Genomic DNA, 22,155 nt, shown 5'->3' with positions numbered 1-22,155 from the left:
TGAATGGATGGATGGATGAATATGTGAGTGGATATGTGGCAGATAAGGAGATAAATAAAATACAGAGTCTGTTCATAAGAAAATTCTATTTAAGAGGTGAAATAAGTGAATATGTTATTATTGTTATTAGGTGCCATCAAGTTGGTTCTGATTCATAACGACCCTATGTATAATAGGACAAAACACTGCCTGGTCCTGCGCCATCCTCACAATCACTGCCATGTTTAATCCCATTGTTGCAGCCACTGTGTCAATCCATCTCATTAAGTGTCTTCCTCTTTTTTGGTGACACTCTACTTTACCAAGCATGATGTCCTTTTCCAAGGACTGGTCCCTCCCAATAACATGTCCAAAGTAATTAAGACAAAGTCTGACCAACCTCGGTTCTAAGGAGCATTCAGGCTGATTTGTTCATTCTTCTGGCAGTCAATGGTATATTCAACATCCTTTGCCAAAACCGTAATCCCAATGCATCAATTCTTCTTTTGTCTTCCTTATTAATTGTCCAGTTTTCACATGCATATGAGGTAAATGAAATTACCATGCCTTGCGTCAGGTGCACCTTAGTCCTCAAAGTGACATCTTTGCTTTTCAACACTTTAAAGAGGTCTTTTGCAGCAGATTTGTCCAATGCAATACTTCATTTAATTTCTTGACTGCTGCTTTCATGGGGGTTAATTGCAAATCCAAGTAAAATGAAATCATTGACAACTCCAATATTTTCTCCATTTATCATGATGTTACTTATTGGTTCAGTTGCAATAAGAAGTAAAATAAATAAATGTGTGCCATTGCAACACAAAGCAGACGGTCTGTGTAAATGGTGATAAACAAACAAACAAAAAACATGGTAACATTGAGTCAATTCTGACTCATAGCGGCCCTACAGGTCAGAGTATAATTTCCCCATAGGGTTTTTAAGGCTGTAAATCTGTATGGAACCAGACTGCCACATCTTTCTCCCATAGAGCAGCTAGTGGGTTCAAACCACCAACCTTTCAGCTAGTAGTCAAGCACTTACCACTGCACCACCAGGGCTTCTTATAAATGGTGATTGATGAAGAAAACATTATCCTGTACTAAGAAGGCTGAGGGAGGGAATTGGTAGAATTGTCCTAGCTCTTTCCACAGCCACCACTCTATCAAAGCTGCAAGCATCTCTAGCCTAGATTAATGCATCTTCACTGATTTTCTCTCTTCCGATCTTGCCCACTATCCCTTTAATGTTTCTCCAAAGTTCAGTGAGGGAGATTTTAACAAAATGTGATTCTAGTGTTACCTCCCTGCTGAAAATCATTAACAGCTTTGTGGGGCAGGAGGTAACTAAGTTTCTATGACTGTGTTAAATGGTTAAGAATTAAAGGATAAAGTAGCCTTATACACCTGCATTGCTATATATTCATCTCCACAAACACTGGCATCTTGTCAAAGATAAAAATAAGGACCAAAGCAGTAAGACCAGAATCTATGACCCCTTTAAAGTTTTGTACCATTAGAGTTCCTGTACTCTAAATGCCTTTAACTAGCTCTTTAACTAAATAAAATGTTGTAGAGGGACATGCTAACTCTATCCCGTGGAAGCAATAACCCAACACAAACTACTTTTTAATGAGGAAGAATACGATATAATGTAGTCTACAAAACAACGCAATAAACAAAGGCTGAATGTCCAAGCAGTGAGGAGAATAGATTATTAATGACTCTATAGGTCTTGACCGCAGTACTGGACCACAGAATTCTAAAATGACTGCTGTACCCAATAAATCGTGTTACCTGTCCCGAAATGGTACTTCTGTGTTTACTGCAGCCTGTCTCTTCCAAGAGTAACTGTGTTTGGAGAATGGACACAGTATTGTTTAATAGTCCTAGTGCCTGCTAGCAAATTGAGGGACAGTTTTGAGGGGACCTGCAGACTTCTCTTTGCTCTTAGGATAAAATCCAAAATCGTCACTATAGCATACAGTGCCTGCATCATCTGACCCAATGGTAATTTACCAGTTCAATCACTCAATACTCACTGATTACCATACTCTAGACCCACTGGCGGCTTTTCACTTCAGAATCGTGTTTCTTCCTATTTCAGGGCTTTTTTTTCAAGCTGTTCCTTCTGCCTAGAAAGCTGCCCTTCACCCAACAAACTTCTAACTCCTACTTTGGAAATCAAATCTAATTTCTAAGGTAAGATTCTCTAAATCAAAAGTCTAGAATAGAGCTGTATGATAGATACATTTAAGATACTTTGTACTTGTCTACTTTAGCTCCCCAAACAAGCATAATTAATATTTTTGTGGTTATTTCTTCATTTCTGTCTCCCTCACTAAATTGTAAGTCCCATAATGTCATGGACCTTGTCTGTATTGTTCACTGCTGGAATCCTATACAATAGCATGGTATCTAGCCCACATTAGGCACTTAATAAACATTTGTTAAAAAATAAATTTTGAGGAATCAAAGCATTTTATGTGGAAGAACTAATAAAAGCAACGAAGAACACAAGAGAACAAGGAGAAAAAAATAAAAATAATGAGTAATTCACAAATACAATGGCACTGAGGGAATAGAGGTGACACAACAAAGAGAAGTTTCTACAAGTGGAACCAAGAGACTAGAAGATGTTGGGAAGTAAAAACCTTATGATCACTGAGAACGCTGTCAAGTCCAAGATCTCTAAAGGGATTAAAGTGATAAAGGCTGAGGAAGAACAGAGGTTAAGAAAACAGCTGGCTTGATTGTGTTAGACATTAATGGGTAAGTTGGTTCAACAATAAACCTGTCCCCTGTCTACTTTCTATGTGCCAGATCGAAATGTACAAGACAGTTTCTTCCCTAATCAACATTAATATTGCAGAAATTGAAGGAAAAAAAAAATACTACCAGTCATCCCAGCTTCCCTAAGATCTATTATAGTTCCTGGCTCATAACAGGGCCTCAATGAATCTTGAAGGAATGAAGGAATACAAGATATTCTGCTAGGCACTGGAGTTGCCAAATAGATTAAGTCATAGAATTATGCAGAGGTAAGGGACCACAGGAGTCCAAGGAGAGAACTTTTCAGCTAGAACATGGAAAGATCAGTTCTATCATTCTCAATATCTGTACAATTTCTCACCAATGGCCAAGTCTCCCTTGAAACACCTCCTTGGATTCCAGGACACCACGATCTTCTCATTTTACAAATCCCCTTTGTTAGTCCTTCAAGTCCCATGTTTTTACAGGCATTTCTAGCTGGTTGACATTCAAACAGGCCTGGCTTTCTAGCTCTGAGTTCCAGAAAAATAATTCCAAATATGCACAGGGAATTTCCAAAGAGACAAATCAAGGTTCAATTAAAACCAAAAATACTTGCCAATGACTAACATGTACTGTTTATGATAGGATAGGCAGTATTATAGGTACTTTATACAGATTATTTTATCTAAACATCACAAATATCGTAATATTACTCTCACGAAACCTTGTAAAAATGTAGATTTTTATACAGTAAGTCTGATTTGTATTTTTAATAAATATTTTTTATAAACAGGTGTTTCTAATGCAGGTAAGCGCTATATTCACTGAGTTACAGAAAGTCTTTTTCATGAGCCAGTTTCAATTTTTAGCATCACCATCTTAAATCATGACCCAACTATACATTTTCTATTTTTCTTTACCAAACTGCCATACTTCCCCACCGTTAAAATTCTGGACTTTCCAATCAACAAGCTTTTTTTTTTTTAAGTTCATCAGAATATAACTGCTTTGGTAACATGTGATCATACTATTCCTAAACAAAACCAATTTAACTGAGCTATACTACAACGGATAATGGAACATTGTTCAAATATTCCTTGCATTTTTAATAACTCCAATTGGCCTTTTAATTTAAAATATGTCTTATAAATGACATTTATATTATAATTTTATTTTATAATACAGAGAACAGAGAGGCAGCCAACTCCAAGTAAGCAGGGATTAGTTAAGTTAAATAAAGCTAAATTAACAACCCCAAAATATCTATTAAGAATAATAGATTTAAAAAAGTAAGTGGAAAAATGAAATTGTTAACAACACACAAAAAAAGGCATCAAAATGACAGCACTAAACACATAAAAAAAAACACATACTTATCTATAATTACGCTGAATGTAAATGGACTAAATGCACCAATAAAGAGACAGAGAGTCTCAGACTGGATAAAGAAACACGATGCGTCTATATGCTGCCTACAAGAGACACACCTTAGACTTAGAGACACAAACAAACTAAAACTCAAAGGATAGAAAAAAATATATCAAGCAAGCAACAAGCAAAAAAGAGCAGGAGTAGCAATATTAATTTCTGACAACATAGACTTTAAAGTTAAATCCACCACAAAGGATAAAGAAGGACACTACATAATGATTAAAGGGACAATTGACCAGGAAGATATAACCATATTAAATGTTTATGCACCCAATGACAGGGCTGCAAGATACATAAAACAAACTTTAACGGGACTGAAAAGTGAGATAGACACCTCCACAATTATAGTAGGAGACTTCAACACACCACTTCCAGAGAAGGATAGGACTTCCAGTAAGAAGCTCAATACAGACACGGAAGACCTAATTGCTACAATCAACCAACTTGACCTCATAGACTTATACAGAACACTCCACCCAACAGCTGCAAAGTACACTTTTTTTCTAGTGCACATGGAACATTCTCTAGAATAGATCACATATTAGGTCATAAAACAAACCTTTGCAGAATCCAAAAGTTCGAAATATTACAAAGCATCTTCTCAAACCACAAGGCCATAAAAGTGGAAATCAATAACAGAAAAATCAGGGAAAAGAAATCAAATACTTGGAAACTGAACGAGACCCTGCTCAAAAAAGACTGGGTTATAGAAGACATTAAGGAGGGAATAAAGAAACTCATAGAATGCAACGAGAATGAAAACACTTCCTATCAAAATCTCTGGGACACAGCAAAAGCAGTGCTCAGAGGTCAATTTATATCGATAAATGCACACATACATAAAGAAGAAACAGCCAAAATCAGAACTGTCCCTACAACTTGAACAAAAGATTCCATCAGGCACCAGAAGAAAACAAATAATAAAAATTAGAGCTGAACTAAATGAATTAGAGAACAGAAAAACAATTGAAAGAATTAACAAAGCCAAAAGCTGGTTCTTTGAAAAAATTAACAAAATTGATAAACCATTGGCCAGACTGACTAAAGAAATACAGGAAAGGAAACAAATAACCCGAATAAGAAATGAGAAGGACCACATCACAACAGACCCAACTGAAATTAAAAAATCATACCAGATTATTACGAAAAATTGTACTCTTAACAAATATGCAAACCTAGAAGAAATGGATGAATTCCTAGAAACACACTACCTACCTAAACTAACACAATCAGAATTAGAACAACTAAATAGACCCTCAACAAAAAAAGAGATTGAAAAGGTAATCAAAAAACTCCCAACCAAAAAAAGCCATGGCCCGGACGGCTTCACTGCAGAGTTCTACCACACTTTTAGAGAAGAGTTAACACCACTACTACTAAAGGTATTTCAAAACATAGAAAATGATGGAATACTACCTAACTCATTCTATGAAGCCACCATCTCCCTGATACCAAAACCAGGTAAAGACACCACAAAAAAAGAAAATTATATACCTATATCCCTCATGAACATAGATGGAAAAATCTTCAACAGAATTCTAGTCAATAGAATTCAACAACATATCAAAAAAATAATCTACCACGACCAAGTGGTATTTATACCAGGTATGCAAGGTTGGTTTAATATTAGAAAAACCATTAATGTAATCCACCATATAAATAAAACAAAAGACAAAAACCACACGATCTTATCAGTTGAGGCAGAAAAGGCATTTGACAAAGTCCAACACCCATTCATGATAAAAACTCTCAGCAAAATAGGAACTGAAGGAAAATTCCTCAACATAATAAAGGGCATCTATACAAAGCCAACAGCCAGCATCATTCTAAATGGAGAGAACCTGAAAGCATTTCCCTTGAGAACGGGAACCAGACAAGGATGCCCTTTATCACCACTCTTATTCAACATTGTGCTGGAGGTCCTAGCCAGAGTAATTAGGCTAGACAAAGAAATAAAGGGCATCCGGATTGGCAAGGAGGAAGTCAAATTATCTCCATTTGCAGATGACAGGATCTTATACACAGAAAACCCTAAGCAATCCTCCAGAAAACTACTGAAACTAATAGAAGAGTTTGGCAGAGTCTCAGGTTACAAGATAAACATACAAAAATCACTTGGATTCCTCTACATCAACAAAAAGAACATCGAAGAGGAAATAACCAAATCAATACCATTCACAGTAGCCCCCAAGAAGATAAAATACTTAGGAATAAATCTTACCAAAGATGTAAAAGACCTATACAAAGAAAACTACAAAGTACTACTACAAGAAACTAAAAAGGACATACATAAGTGGAAAAACATACCTTGCTCATGGACAGGAAGACATAACATAGTAAAAATGTCTATTCTACCAAAAGCCATCTCTACATACAATGTACTTCCGATCCAAATTCCAATGACATTTTTTAATGTGATGGAGAAACAAATCACCAACTTCATATGGAAGGGAAAGAAGTCCCAGATAAGTAAAGCATTACTGAAAAAGAAGAAGAAACTGGGAGACCTCACTCTACCTGATTTTAGAAACTATTATACAGCCACAGTAGTCAAAACAGCCTGGTACTGGTACAACAACAGGCACATAGACCAATGGAACAGAATTGAGAACCCAGATATAAATCCATCCACATATGAGCAGCTGATATTTGATAAAGGCCCAGTGTCAGTTAATTGGGGAAAAGATAGTCTTCTTAACAAATGGTGCTGGCATAACTGGATATCCATTTGCAAAAAAAATGAAACAGGACCCATACCTCACACCATGCACAAAAACTAACTCCAAGTGGATCAAAAACTTAAACCTAAAGACTAAAATGATAAAGATCATGGAAGAAAAAATAGGGACAATGTTAGGAGCCCTAATACAAGGCATAAACAGAATACAAAACATTACCAAAAATGACGAAGACAAACCAGATAACTGGGAGCTCCTAAAAATCAAACACCTATGCTCATCTAAAGACTTCACAAAAAGAGTAAAAAGACCACCTACAGACTGGGAAAGAATTTTCAGCTATGACATCTCCGACCAGCGCCTGATCGCTAAAATCTACATGATTCTGTCAAAACTCAGCCAGAAAAAGACAAACAACCCAATCGAGAAGTGGGCAAAGGATATGAACACACACTTCACTAAAGAAGATATTCAGGCAGCTAACAGATACATGAGAAAATGCTCTCGATCATTAGCCATTAGAGGAATGCAAATTAAAACTACGATGAGATTCCATCTCACTCCAACAAGGCTGGCATTAATCCAAAAAACACAAAATAATAAATGTTGGAGAGGCTGCGGAGAGATTGGAACTCTTACACACTGCTGGTGGGAATGTAAAATGATACAACCATTTTGGAAATCTATCTGGCATTTTCTTAAACAGAAATAGAACTACCATACAACCCAGAAATCCCACTCCTCGGAATATACCCTAGAGAAATAAGAGCCTTTACACAAACAGATATTTGCACACCCATGTTTATTGCAGCACTGCTTACAATAGCAAAAAGCTGGAAGCAACCAAGGTGTCCATCAATGGATGAATGGTTAAATAAATTATGGTATATTCACACAATGGAATACTACCCATCCATAAAGAACAGTGACGAATCTGTGAAACATTTCATAACATGGAGGAACCTGGAAGGCATTATGCTGAGTGAAATTAGTCAGAGGCAAAAGGACTAATATTGTATAAGACCACTATTATAAGATCTTGAGAAATAGTATAAACTGAGAAGAACACATTCTTTTGTGGTTACGAGACGGGGCAGGGAGGGAAAGTGGGAGAGGGTTATTTACTAATTAGGTAGTAAATAAGAACTACTTTAGGTGAAGGGAAGGACAATACTCAATACACGGAAGGTCAGCTCAACTGGACTGGACCAAAAACAAAGAAGTTTCCTGAATAAACTGAATACTTCGAAGGTCAGCGGAGCAAGGGCGCGGTTTGGGGACTATAGCTTAAGGGGACTTCTAAGTCAATTGGCAAAGTAAATTCTATTATGAAAACATTCTGCACGCCCCTTTGAAGTGTGGCGTCTGGGGTCTTAAATGCTAACAAGCGGCCATCTATGATGCATCAATTGGTCTCAACCCACCTGGATCAAAGGAGAATGAAGAACACCAAGGTCACACAATAACTATGAGCCCAAGAGACAGAAACGGCCACATGACCTAGAGACTTACATCATCCTGAGACCAGAAGAACTAGATGGTGCCCGGCCACAACCGATGACTGCCCTGACAGGGAGCGCAACGGAGAACCACTGAGGGAGCAGGAGATCAGTGGGATGCAGACCCCAAATTCTCATAAAAAGACCAGACTTAATGGTCTGGCTGAGACTAGAAGAATCCCAGCGGTCATGGTCCCCAAACCTGTTGGCCCAGGACAGGAACCATTCCCGAAGACAACTCCTCAGACATAGCAGGGACTGGACAATGGGTTGGAGAGAGATGCTGATGAAGGGTGAGCTGCTTGTATCAGGTGGACACTTAAGACTGTGTTGGCATCTCCTGTCTGGAGGGGAGATGGGGGGGTAAAGAGGGTTAGAAACTGGCAAAATTGTCACGAAAGGAGAGACTGGAAGGAGGGAGTGGGCTGACTCATTGGGGGAGAGTAAATGTGAGTATGTAGTAAGGTGTATATAAGTTTATATGTGACAGAGTGACTTGATTTGTGACCTTTCACTTAAAGCACAATAAAAATTATTAAAAAAAAAAGAAGAATAGATTAATAGTTTACTTCTCACTTTCATGTCACAGTCTAATGCACATTGGGAGAAGGGTGTGGTACTTCTGTCCTTCACATAGTCATTCAGAGACCAGGGCTCTTTCTGTCTCGTGGCTCAATCATCTTCTAGGGCATTGGAGTCCCTTTGTATAAATAGAGTGTATGTATCATATTCCTTTAAATTATTCCCTAAAGTCCTCATATTCCAATTGTATTGAATATGAAGTATTAAAATTTCATTTTCTGAAAATAAAAAAAGGAAAAAAATTGGAAAATCTTAAATAGAAAAACTCTTTATAGAGTAACTTCCCAACATGAAAATATGATAAACATGGGCATAAATGCATAAAACTGTAGCCTAAATTTCGATAGTAGTTCACCTTTAAAGGATAAAGGAGGGCTACGATCTACAACTCAAAAGCTTACACACCTCACAGAAAAGGAACAATACTTTATTTCACCATATAACGGAAACAGAAAAGAATTAACTGCATAAAATATAATCATAGTTCTTAATGCCTTTAATGTCTTAACTTTGTAAATCCTACCAACCTAATAAAGTCTGATACACTACTATGAATGTCCAGATAGCACAACAATACTTTCACTCTCATGGTCCATTTAACGTGAGCTATGATGCTTGGATACAGAAGGCCAATTAAAGGCGAAGAGCTAAGAAGTATTTTTCCAGTGCCATGAATTAGGACAAACCGGTACACTATTGCAGTTAGGCATCTAAAGCGTATCTAAATCATCCAATCTACTGGGGAAAGTTATGAAATAAATGCAATTTTTCTGATGCAATTCATAGAAAACTTCCTATCAGAGGGCTCATTTTTTCCCCACTAGACTTCTGTCTTTTAATAATAGTTATTCCAAACAGCTTTTTGTTCACTATAGTATATAATCCAGAATCTATGACAAACCGCATTTAGTTACATAAGCCATGGTTTTCTAATTAACGAAAAGGGGGGTAGTCATAGTAAGAAGGGATGATACCAAATACTGTATCTAAATCATCTTTCACCTGCCTATTCTTATTCCTGGTTCTTAAAGGAGATATTAAAAAGAGACACTCCAGGCAACTGGACATCTAACAGGATGTGAAAGTACAAGTCATTCTTTTTTATTGAAATTGAAGCCAAAAGTATGATACAAATAAAATATGGAAGTGAGTATGATATAGATGCTTATATGAAAAATTTGTAGAGAAAGTATCTAGAATAACTATTCTTGGATTCCTCAAGAAAATCAATGACAATAAACTGAGTCAAGGTGTAGAGAGAGCAGATTTGTGAAGATAGTTGTTGGGGTTCTGAAAGTCCCCACTCTCCAAGGTAGATGGGATAAATGTAGGAAATGCTACCTCTTCCATCTAAAGATTTGTAATGGAGATTCCTCATAGATAGTAGAATTTCAATTTCCTGACATTAGGGATTACAGAAAATGTCTGAGTTTTAAAGTGCCTGTGGCAGCAGAACATTGGTAGCTTTCTTGAGACTGCCCTTCATCTCCAGAGACTGTCAAGCCCAAGATGGTGAGTCATGCTGGAGAAGGAAAAAGCAAGGCTGGAGCTATTTCGAGTACAAGGGTACCTCCTGGGAGAGGGAGGAAATATTAATAGTTTCTTTGTGAAGCAGACTACCAGAGAAAGAGGGGCTAAATGAAGAGCAGTAGATTGGGGAATGGATTATACTGCACATATCATGAAAGATGCAGTTGGACAAGTCCTCAATGATTTCTCCTGACAACATTTCAAAAGTATGTAAGATGCAGTCTTTCCATCCTTTCTTCTAAGGAGCAATCTGGTTGTACTTCTTCCAAGACAGATTTATTTGTTCTTTTGGCAGTCAATGGTATATTCAGTATTCTTTGCCAACATGACAATTCAAAGGCATCAATTCTTCAGTCTTCCTTATTCATTGTCCAGCTTTCACATGCATATGATGCGATTGAAAATACCATGGCTCAGGTCAGGCACACCTTAGTCTTCAGGGTGATGTATTTGCCTTCTAAGCTTTAAAGAGGTCTTTTGCAGTAGATTTGTCCAATGCAATGCATCTTTCGATATCTTCACTGATGCTTCCATGGGTGTTAATTGTGGATCCAAGTAAAACGAAACCCTTGAAAACTTCAATCTTTTCTCCATTTACCATTATGTTGCTTATTGGTCCCGTTGTGAGCATTTTTGTTTTCTTTATGTTGAAGCGCAATCCATACTGAACGCTATGGTTTTTGACCTTCATCAGTAAGTGTTTCAAGTCCTCTTCACTTTCAGCAACCAAGGTTGTGTCATCTGCATAAGGCAGGTTATTAATGAGTCTTCCCCCAATCCTGATGCCCCATTCTTCTTCATATAGTCCAGCTTCTCATGTTATTTGCTCAGCATACAGATTGAATAGGTACGGTGAAAGGATATAACCCTGAAGCATACCTTTCCTGACTTTCAACCACGCGGTCTCCGCTTGTTCTGTCCAAACAACTGCCTCTTGATCTATGTACAGGTTCCTCATGAACAAAATTAAGTGTTCTGGAATTCTCATTCTTCACAATGTTATCCATAATTTGTTATGATTCACACAGTCAAATGCCTTTGCATAGTCAATAAAACACAGGTAAACATCCTTCTGGTATTCTCTACTTCCAGCCAAGATCCATTTGACATCAGCAATGATATCACTGGTTCCACATCTTCTTCTGAATCAGGCCTGAATTTCTGGCAGTTCCGTGTTGATATACTGCTACAGCCACTTTTGATCTTCAGCAAAATTTTGCTTGCATGCGACATTAATGATATTGTTCAATAATTTCCACATTCAGTTGGATCACATCTCTTGGGAATAGGCATTAATATGGATCTCTTCCAATTGGTTGGCCAGGTAGTTGTCTTCTAAATTTGTTGGTATACATGAGTGAGCACTTCCAGCACTGCATCTGTTTGTTGAAACATCTCAATTGATATTTCCTCAATTCCTGGAGCCTTGTTTTTCGCCAGTGCCTTCAGTGCAGCTAGAACTTCTTCCTTCAGTACCACTGGTTCCTGATCATATGCTATCTCTTGAAATGCTTGAAAGTTGACCAATTCTTTTTGGTATAATAACTCTGTGTATTCCTTCCATCTTTTTTTGATGCTTCCTGTGTTGTTTAATATTTTCCCTATAGAATTCTTCACCATTGCAACTTGAGGGTTAAATTTTCTCTTCAGTTCTTTCAGCTTGAGAAATGCAGAGCATGTTCTCCCCTTTTGGTTTTCTACTTTCAACTTATTGCACATGTCATTATAATACTTTACTTTGTCTTCTCGTGTTGCCCTTTGGAATCTTCTGTTCAGCTCATTTACTTCATCATTTCTTCCTTTTGCATTAGCTACTTGACGTTCAAGAACAAGTTTCAGAGTCTTCTCTGACATCCATTTTGATCTTTTCCTTCTTTCCTGTGTTTTTAATGACCTCTTGCTTTCTTCATGTATGATGTCCTTGATGTCATTCCACAACTCATCTGGTCTTCAATCGTTAGTGTTCAACACGTCAAATCTATTCTTGAGATGGTCTCTAAATTCAGGTGGGATATACTCATGATCGTACTTTGGCTCTCATCGGCTTGTGCTAATTTTCTCCATTTCATCTTGAACTTGCAAATAAGCAATTGAAGGTCTGTTCCACAATCAGCCCTGACATTGTTCTGGCTGATGATATTGAGCTTTTCGATCGTCTCTTTCCACAGATGTAGTCAATTTAATTCCTGCGTATTCCATCTGGTGAGGTCCATGTGTATAGTCACCATTTGTGTTGGTGAAAAAAGGTGTTGCAATGAAGAAGTCATTGGTTTTGCAAAATTCTATCATGCCATCTCTGGCATCATTTCTATTACCAAGGCCATATTTTCCAAGTATCGATCCTTCTTCTTTGCTTCCAGCTTTCGCATTCCAATCACCGGTAATTATCAATGCATCCTGATTGCATGTTCAATCAATTTCAGACTATAGAAGCTGGTAAAAATCTTCAATTTCTTCATCTGTGGCCTTAGTGGTTAGTGCGTAAATTTGAATAATAGTTGTATTAACTGGTCTACCTTGCAGGTGTATGGATATCATCCTATCACTGACAGCAATTATACTTCAGGGTAGATCTTGAAATGTTCTTTTTGATGATGAATGCAATGCTATTCCTCTTCACATTGTCATTCCCAGCATAGTAGACCATATGATCATTCAATTCAAAATGGCCAATACCAGTCCATTTCAGCTCACTATTTAATGCCTAAGATATTGATGTTTGTGTATTCCATTTCATTTTTTATGATTTCCAATTTTCCTAGATTCATACTTCGTACATTCCAGGTTCTGATTATTAATGGATGTTTGCAGCAGTTTCTTTTCATTTTGAGCTGCGCCACATCAGCAAATTAAGGTCCGGAAAGCATAACTGCATTCACGTCATTAGGGTTGATTCTACTTTGAGGAGGCAGCTTTTTCCCGGTCGTCTTTTGAGTGTGTTCCAACCTGGGGGGCTATCTTCTGGCACTATATCAGACAGTGTTCTGCTGCTATTCATAAGGTTTTCACTGGCTAATTCTTTCCAGAAGTAGACTGCCGGGTCCTTCTTTCCAGTCTGTCCTATTCTGGAAGCTCGGCTGAAACCTATCCACCATGGGTGACCCTGCTGATATCTGAATACCGGTGGCATAGCTTCCAGCGTCACAGCAACATGCAAGCCTCCACAGTATAACAAACCGACAGACACACATACGTCTTCTAAAGCATGTCTGAGTGGAAGAGATAAGAACTTGAAGAAAAGCCAGATGTTGCAGCTTTCTTCGTTTCACTAAATTGAATAAACAGCGACAAATGAGGTTTAATTCACTATAATTAGGTTCAGGGTACAAGTTCAATAGACCCCCAAAACTGAAATTAAAAATGAGTATATTGATCTTTATTGCATACAACTTTCCTCCAAAGTCTTATTTCTGTCTTTACTATGTATACCTGGCCCAACATCTAAAAAAGTAAAAAGTTTAGGAAACTATAGTTTTAAACCAATGTTGGCCATAGACAACATCCCAGCATTCTTATAACTCATATTGATATCCCTCATAATCATTATAAATAGAAAGGCAGCAAACTCCAGACAAGCATCAATTCACTAAGTTAAAAAAAAAAAGCATGTAAGGAGAATAGATAACTCTACTGTAATTGTGGTGATTGTAAATATTTCTTAGAAACAGAGATTCCTTGTGAGAGAATATCAAAATGAGTTTGGAGTTCTCCCTACTCCCCCAAAATATTAGGAAGTTAGTCTCTTATTAATGGACATCATGCTATACAATATAAGGAGAATAATAATACTTTCAATGCATTATATATGATCATAGGTAACCCAGTCTCTGAAACTAAAGAAAATAAGAGCCATGAAATATTGAGAAATTTTATAGTAATAGAAAATATCATTGTTAGCACTGTTCCTTTTACGCCTCTGACTAATAAAACAATATTCTATCATTAGTTCTGGGCTCATAAACAGTCTGTAAGAACTTCTGGTCTACAAATATTTTCTTTACCCACCTGCCAACTCTTTAGAATCAGACCCTTAGGCATCCAAAAATCAGACCCTTAGGCATCCAAAGTTGTTGGCTTAGGAGCAGTACTTAGCCCAGGCCAAATATTTTAACTTGGGGAGCTTGTAAACCTAAATATTCTCCAAGCCACATTCTTAGAGTTTCTGTTTTAATTGGTTTGGGGTAGAGTCCAAATAATGATAAAAAAACAAACAAACAAAACCAAAAAAAGTCAAGCTGGGGCTGATTTGTGGACATGGATATCATATGTAGGAAGGTGAAATTGTATCTGGTGCCAAGCATGCCAGAACAGATAGATGATGAGATCCATAGGCATATATTGTAGACATATGGAGGAAAAAGGCACAGAAAAGTAAGATAGACCTCTAAGCCGCTCACTGCAATATTTTTCCAAGAACCAATCCTGATTCATTAACATGGCCTAAAGAAAGTACAAAAGCCTGATGAAGAGTATATGGACTTGGAAACTTTGGCACAAGGTGAGTTTTAGAGAACTTATCATAAAAGGCTATTTTTCATAATTGACTTCTTTCTCAAAAGTAGCACAAAAATGTTTGACAAGCATTGTCTTTACCATAGTCCTTAGCTCAGATGGAGGAAGTTCACAGAGACAATAAGTAATCCCACAAAGGTCACCCAGCATTCTCTATCATCCCAACTGGGAAAATAACAAGTTAAATTTAAGTAATGTCCTCCTTTGAAAGGCAACTAACGCACATTTCCATGCAGAAGGTGACAAGAATCACTACCACTCTTAGGTGGATGTGAGAGCTCAGACTCATAACAAAGCACAGAAGAGTTATTGGCAGATCCCAGTTCTATTCTTCAATCCCCAAAGCTACGGCACTAGTAAATAAGATTTAAAATCATTAAAATCTTTTCAGAGTGCTGTAAATGTTTGTGGAATAAAGATTTATTTTTAAAGCTTAGCAAAACCACTAACAGCTTTCACAGAAAAGGAAAATAATAGTAGCTTTCTAAAATATTACAACCAATTTTGTTCATAAAACAGGAACACTTGAAGAGATGTTTTCAAAATAAAAGGATTTTAAAAAATTTAACAGCTAACCTTTACTCCTCTGTAACTTCTTTTATTGCAATGCCAGTAAAATATAATGTGCTCTTTGCAATTTGCAAGCAGGAGTTCTTCACTTACCAGAGCATATCAGTGTTTTCTAAGCACTTAAAACAAAGCAATCAGATGTGTTTTATGGTGTCATGTCCATGCCAAGAGATCATAATGTCAATGTGTTACAAATTAAAAAGTTCTGATATAAACATTTCATTTTTCTTTCTTAACAGAAATTAGACTTTGTAGTTATTTCGCAACCAAACGAAAAATAAGCAAAAATATAAAAATCGTGTTACTGCTAGATGATGTTGTTAGCAACCAAGTCTAATGACTGGAACATACAAATTTCTGCCCCCAGGTGAGCTGCATATCCATCTGCTTCTCCCTATCTGGTTTCTTGAAGTGATTCTAACTGCTAATTAGTCGTGAAAAGTTGTGCTGTGAATCTTTCACCTGACGTTTTTCCAGAAGAGTAAAAGTTCTTAAGGAGCGCTCAAAGCAATGTACATATAAGCAATTGCTGTTTCAGCAATGACCCACTGTCCTGCAGAACACAGCATCAAACTGTGATTGTTCAGTTCTTGGGTAGGAAACTTTTGCTTTTTACTGTCTGATATACATAAACACATCTAGTAGACTGTTATAAGTGCTTTGCTTTGCTTCTCTCATAGGTCTTAGCTAATTAGACAACCAGACCAAGATAAAGGGCAAACCTGACTCCTACCTTATAGGCAAGACAGTGCCAGAGGTGATCTCTCTTATCATGAAGATCCCAGGCTCTAGAGTCAAAATTTCTTGCCTCTTCCTTTTGCTATCCGAATTAGAAAATTGGTTCTCAGCCTTGACTGCACTGTGGATTCACCTGGGGAGATAAAAAAAAAAAAAAGCTGATGTCTGGTTCCCTCCCCCCGAGTCTCTGATTTAATTGGTCTAGGGTGAAGCTTGGGTATTTGGGATTTTTAAAAGTTCCCCCAGGTGATTCTAATGTGCAGCCAAGACTAGAACTACTAACTTAGTATTAGGTTGTAATTAGATCTGGTTATCTATTGTCTCCTCAGACTTCATCAGGACCAGTTCCACAGGTGCTGGTTGCCTTCAGTCACCACAAAAAGCCTACGACCCTAAGACTTTCTGGGTGCCATCACTGTGATACAGTTCCCAGACAACTCTTCATCTGACACACTTTCTCACTCCTTCTTCATCTCCCCACACTCTTCCACTTTTCCCCGGGAAACTCGTAGTCTGCCATCAGCAAAAGCACCTGAATTGTCAACAATTCTACGTGTTCCGTCATCTCCTTGCTCTTGGGTCTCCAAATAACAAGATATAACATTAAAGCAGCATTATATGTTGCAAATTACTTAATAGTAACCTTAAAGATAAAAAATCAAAGATCCCAATTTAAAGAGCTTAAGAAAAAAAAAAGCCTTTCCTTTTATATTAACACCAAGTGAGATAAAATATTTTGTAGATAATTTTCCCATTATGTTATATATGCGTGTAATTACTGAAATGGTGAAGATTCTCATTGTTCCCAGAACCATAGCAAAAGTCTCATTTTGTATGATACCAAAACAACCAATCAATTCAAATCAAAGCCAAGATAATTTGATAAAAATATATTTACTGGTGACATTTCAAAAAATCTATCTTAAGGACTAAATGTTTCACTTTTCCATTGGTTTCTTTTACAGTTTGTCACCACAACCAGGTCTACACTCTTAAGTCTAATTTCAAACTCATTTAGTCATTCTGTGTTATCTATACTTAAATTGTTACATAATTGAGATACTAAGATAAATTGATTGTTAAATTGAACAGTTTAGCATCTATATTTGCATAATCTAGGACTTTAATAGAGAGGTTTTTTAATCTAGTGAAAGTTACATACCCTCTCCAGAAATAAGCACATACACCAGATTTTGCATAGAATGTAGAAAGTTCTCTGATGCCCAAAAGGGCATTATTCCCAAGAAGTCTGTGGACCCCAGGTTAAACGCATAGTTAAACAAAAAGAACACACAGAAGAGATTGTATACAATATTATATACTGAATATGACAGCCAGGTATTGTCCTAAACACTTTGTACATCTCATTTAATCCCTATACTAACCCCTATGAAATAGGCAGTGGTATCACTATTTCACAGATAACAAAATTAAAGTAGATAGAGTAAACCACATAGAAATTGTCACACAACCTGAAAAGATAAAAATTGATGTCCTTTCCATCACACTATTCCAATAAAGCTTTTCTAGGATCATGTAAAACATTAATTGTAGGTGTACAATCTGAACTCATATCTCCTTACTTTTTAAATTTAACTTGAATTATACAATAGCACCAACTTTTTCTTCAAGGTAAACCCATTCTCATAAAGTAGACTGCATGGAAACTCACAATGGATCTAATTTTCCATTTCTACTCCCAAGAGAGAATTTAAAGCATATTAGTTAGGTTACTGTGGGCTACTGTGTAGCCCAAACCCTCAAAATAAATTTGAATCATAAAGACATTAAAAATACATTTAAGGTCATTTCAAATTTACTGTAAAAACTCACTAGTAGCTCAACAATAAGTCTCTCTCTTTTTACAGTCCTAGAGCTACTCTTTTCACTCTCTGCATCATTTTATCTTAAAAAAAAATCGGAATTGTTCAGCAAAGCACACAGAGTTCACACCTTTAAGCTCTTTTTCTGTGAACTATCTCTTACATGTTTCATAAACCCTGTAGTTAGAGTCAACTAAGCCTTAAGGAATATAGGCCTTCAAGAAAATTAAAATTACCTCTAACCAGCTCCTAGAATTCACCTATTAATTGAGGCATAACTAGGTCTTTTTGATAAAACAAGCAGCAATCTAGATGTCAAACATTTTCCAGCCACCTATTGAAGGCTAATGATTATATGATGAAAAATAACAGCATATGTAGCATAAATGTATCACAGCACACACTTCTCTTCCAACTTTGCACATGTTTCTGGGTTGGCAGCTATCTCTTTCTTTTTAATTTTAACACACTCATCATGTTGTGCTTTCTGATATAACTCACAAACTAACATTAAAACAGCTCTCATCTTTTCATTAAAATTGGCTATGAATGAAAATTTGTCACCAGGTACATTGCAATCAGAAATGGCACAAAAACAAAAACAAAACTCAACTCACAAAAGATTCTTTAGTCAGGGTGATTTAAGACTACTCACAACCTTTACAATAGAAAACTAATTTCTCCAACTAATCTAATATTCAAGGATTATTTTTCTTAATATTTGGAAAATTTCTACAAATCTGTAAGAAAATGCCAATGTTCCAATAAAAACAAGCCAGGAGTGTAAGCAGGCCACTACGCCCTGAATAGAAAGAATAAATGTTCAATATTAAGAATTTAGAAAAAATTTTTCAATTAATTACAATTTAAGAACCTCTGAAAAGCATTGTGATGTATTTCCTAAAATGTACTTTTTTTGCATGTATTCATTTAATTAATTTAATTACAGAATAGAAATGATACTGTATGAGGGTAAGTAAAAAAATATTGCTACAAAAATATAGAAACTTTCATTAAACAGAAATCTCAAAATGTGAAGCTATTGTTTCTCAACACATCCTCCATCTACATCTATATACTTCTGAAGGCAATGTTTCCATCTCTCTAGCCCCTCCCCAAAGAATTCTGTCCTCTTCGATTAACACCATATCAAAATGGCAGTTTTGGTATCCTCAAGGGACTCAAATTATGTTCCTTATAAGTGTTCTTGGAGTTTGGGGAATAAAAAGAAATCTGAAGGGGCAAGATCAGGGCTGTAGGGAATTCTCGTATGACAGGACTTGCTGCCCTAGAAGAATGAGCCGGTACATTGCAATGGAAAAAAATTATTCGGCACAAACTTCCTGGCCCTTCTCTAATCAATGCAGTTTTCAATTTTCTTAAAACCCCTTCATAATAAGCTCCTGTGATCCTCCTGTGTCCTTTGAGAAAATATATCAGAATCCCAAAAAACAGTCACGATAACCTTCTGAGCTGTCTTCCCTCTCTTGGCTTATCTTTGAGGTCTTTCCTACCTCCCTTAAAGCACTTGATCCATCTAAAAACTATGGTTTTACGTGGAGCACCATTCTCATAAACCTGTTGCAAAGCTTCAAAGATTTTGAGAAGGCGTCCACTTGAGTTCTGTTAAAAATTTGATATTAGCCCTGACCTCAAAATCGTTTTTTTCCATGGCATGAAAAGTATCCTTGTTTTTGAAGGCACACTAAGGAGACTAAGACAAGTGTGTTACTGAGAGAACTTGTCTGCAGCCATTCACCGATTGCAGAGACATGTTTAAACATGTTTTCTTTGGAATAAACCTCTGCATGTATGAACTGGAACCCTAGCAGCAATACTTTTTGGCTTACCCTCATATTTATAGTTTTGTTTCCATTTTTCCATTCCAATTGTGATGATTTTCTCATGGCATTAAATATTCCTTGAAAACATACTGCAGACTCATTAAAATAAACAAATCCTTTAGGGAATATTTAGGAAGTATTATAAAGCAATATTCAAATGACTTTCTATCACTCACAGATTTTGGAACATAAGGGATTCCCTGTAGGGAGAAAGGACAAAGGCTTTGTCCTTTAAAGCACTTCGTCAGTCTTTGTATAATCTTGCCAACTGGTAACTATTTTTCTCAACTTTTGTCCTAGATTTATTTTTTTCTGAGTAAATGTCACACTGCCTATGCAGAGTTTTGTTATTTAACAATACTGTCTTCAGAGAGTTCCCTCTTTGTGAGTCCAGAAAAAATAAATATTTCATAAATTAGACAATTACCAGAATTTTCCTAAATTAACCAGATAATGAAATTTTTTTTAATTCTCTATTAATTTTGTAAATATTAGCCAAAACCCACAGTTATAGAGCTCTAGCCACAGTGTGCAAGCTGTTGTTTAAATATTTACATTTACACTGATAGGAATACCCTCCCCAATTCTTAATATAGAGACAGATTCAGGATTATAATTTACAGCTCTGTAGTCAACACCCTGTGTTCTTCAATCATCCCAGCAAACTGCTTTTTGTTATTAAAATTATGTCATCTTTTTATCCCAAAGCTTTGTGTTAATTGTTACTCTTTAAAAAATAAAGCATTATAAGACTTTGGTAAGGGCTATAACTTACTTAAAAAACATAAAATATTAGAATAAGAAGAAAACCCAATTAAATATTATCCAAACTTGGAATTTCTTGTCCGGTTCTAAATATTTGTTAGGATCAGGATAAATATACACGTGGATTTATTTAAAGTTGCTTGCACGTGGGTTATGGAAAAATAATCCTCATGACCATGACCTTAATGACTTCCTATTGCATCATGGATGGTTATTTTAAATAGTGCTTCAATGAATACTGGTATACATGTATCTGTTTATTTTCCTGCTTTCAATTCTTCTGTGGATATACCTAGGAGTGGAATACCTGGATCACAGGGTAATTAAATGTTTAACTCTTTGAGAGACCCCAAAAGTCTTTTCCAGGGCAGTTATACAATTTTACATTCCCCCTGAATGGATAAATAAAATGTGGTAGGTACATGCACACAATGGAGTATTACTCTGCCATAAAAAGAAATGAAGTTCTGATACATGCTACAACATGGATGACTGTTGAAAACATTATGCTGAGTCAAATAAGTCAATCACAAAAGGACAAATATTGTATGATCCCACTCATATGAAATATCTAGAGTAGGCAAATGTATAAAAACTAAAGTTTATTAATGTTTATCGGGGCAGGAGGGAAGGAGAAAGAGACAATCATGGTTTAAGGACACTGAGCTTCTGTTGAGCATGATGGAAAAGTATGGAGATGGATGGTGGTGATGGTGCACAACATAATGAACATAGTGTAGACAGTGTCACTGAATTGTACATGTAGAAAATGTATGTAAAATGCACATGCAAAAATGTACATGCAAAAATACATAAAACCCATTGCCATGGAGTTGATTTCCAACTCATAGCAACCCCGTAGGACAGAGTAGAACTATTCTATAGGGTTCCCAAGGTTATAAATCTTTACAGAAGCAGACCACCATGTCTTTCTCTCATGAATTGTCTGGTGGATTTGAATGGCCAGCCTTCTGGTTATCAGCCCAATGCTTAACCACTGCACTACCAGAGCTCCTAATATACACACACATACATATGTATACGCACAGACACACACACACACATACATATATATACAATAGAAACCCCGCTGGAATAGTGATTAAGTGCTACAGCTGCTAAACAAAGGTCGGCAGCTCGAATCCACCAAGTGCTCCTCGGAAACTCTACAGGGAAGTTCTACTCTGTCCTATAGGGTCGCCATGAGTCAGAATCGACTCTACGGCAAGTTTTATATATATATATATATACACATATATTTTTTTTTTAATATATATATATATATATACACACACACATATATAAAAAGCTCTGTTCCCAGGCTCTCTTCTTTCTTTAAACCTTCCCTGACCACAGAGCTCTTATTTTACTCGTCATATATTTTGATGCTTGGTTATATTCAAGTGATCATTCTTCTTGGACTATATTCTAATTGTCTGATATATTTAAGCTC

The sequence above is a fragment of the Elephas maximus genome, chromosome 10 (assembly GCF_024166365.1).
Source record: "Elephas maximus indicus isolate mEleMax1 chromosome 10, mEleMax1 primary haplotype, whole genome shotgun sequence".
NCBI classification, from domain to species: Eukaryota; Metazoa; Chordata; class Mammalia; order Proboscidea; family Elephantidae; genus Elephas; species Elephas maximus.
This window is presented reverse-complemented; position numbering follows the sequence as displayed.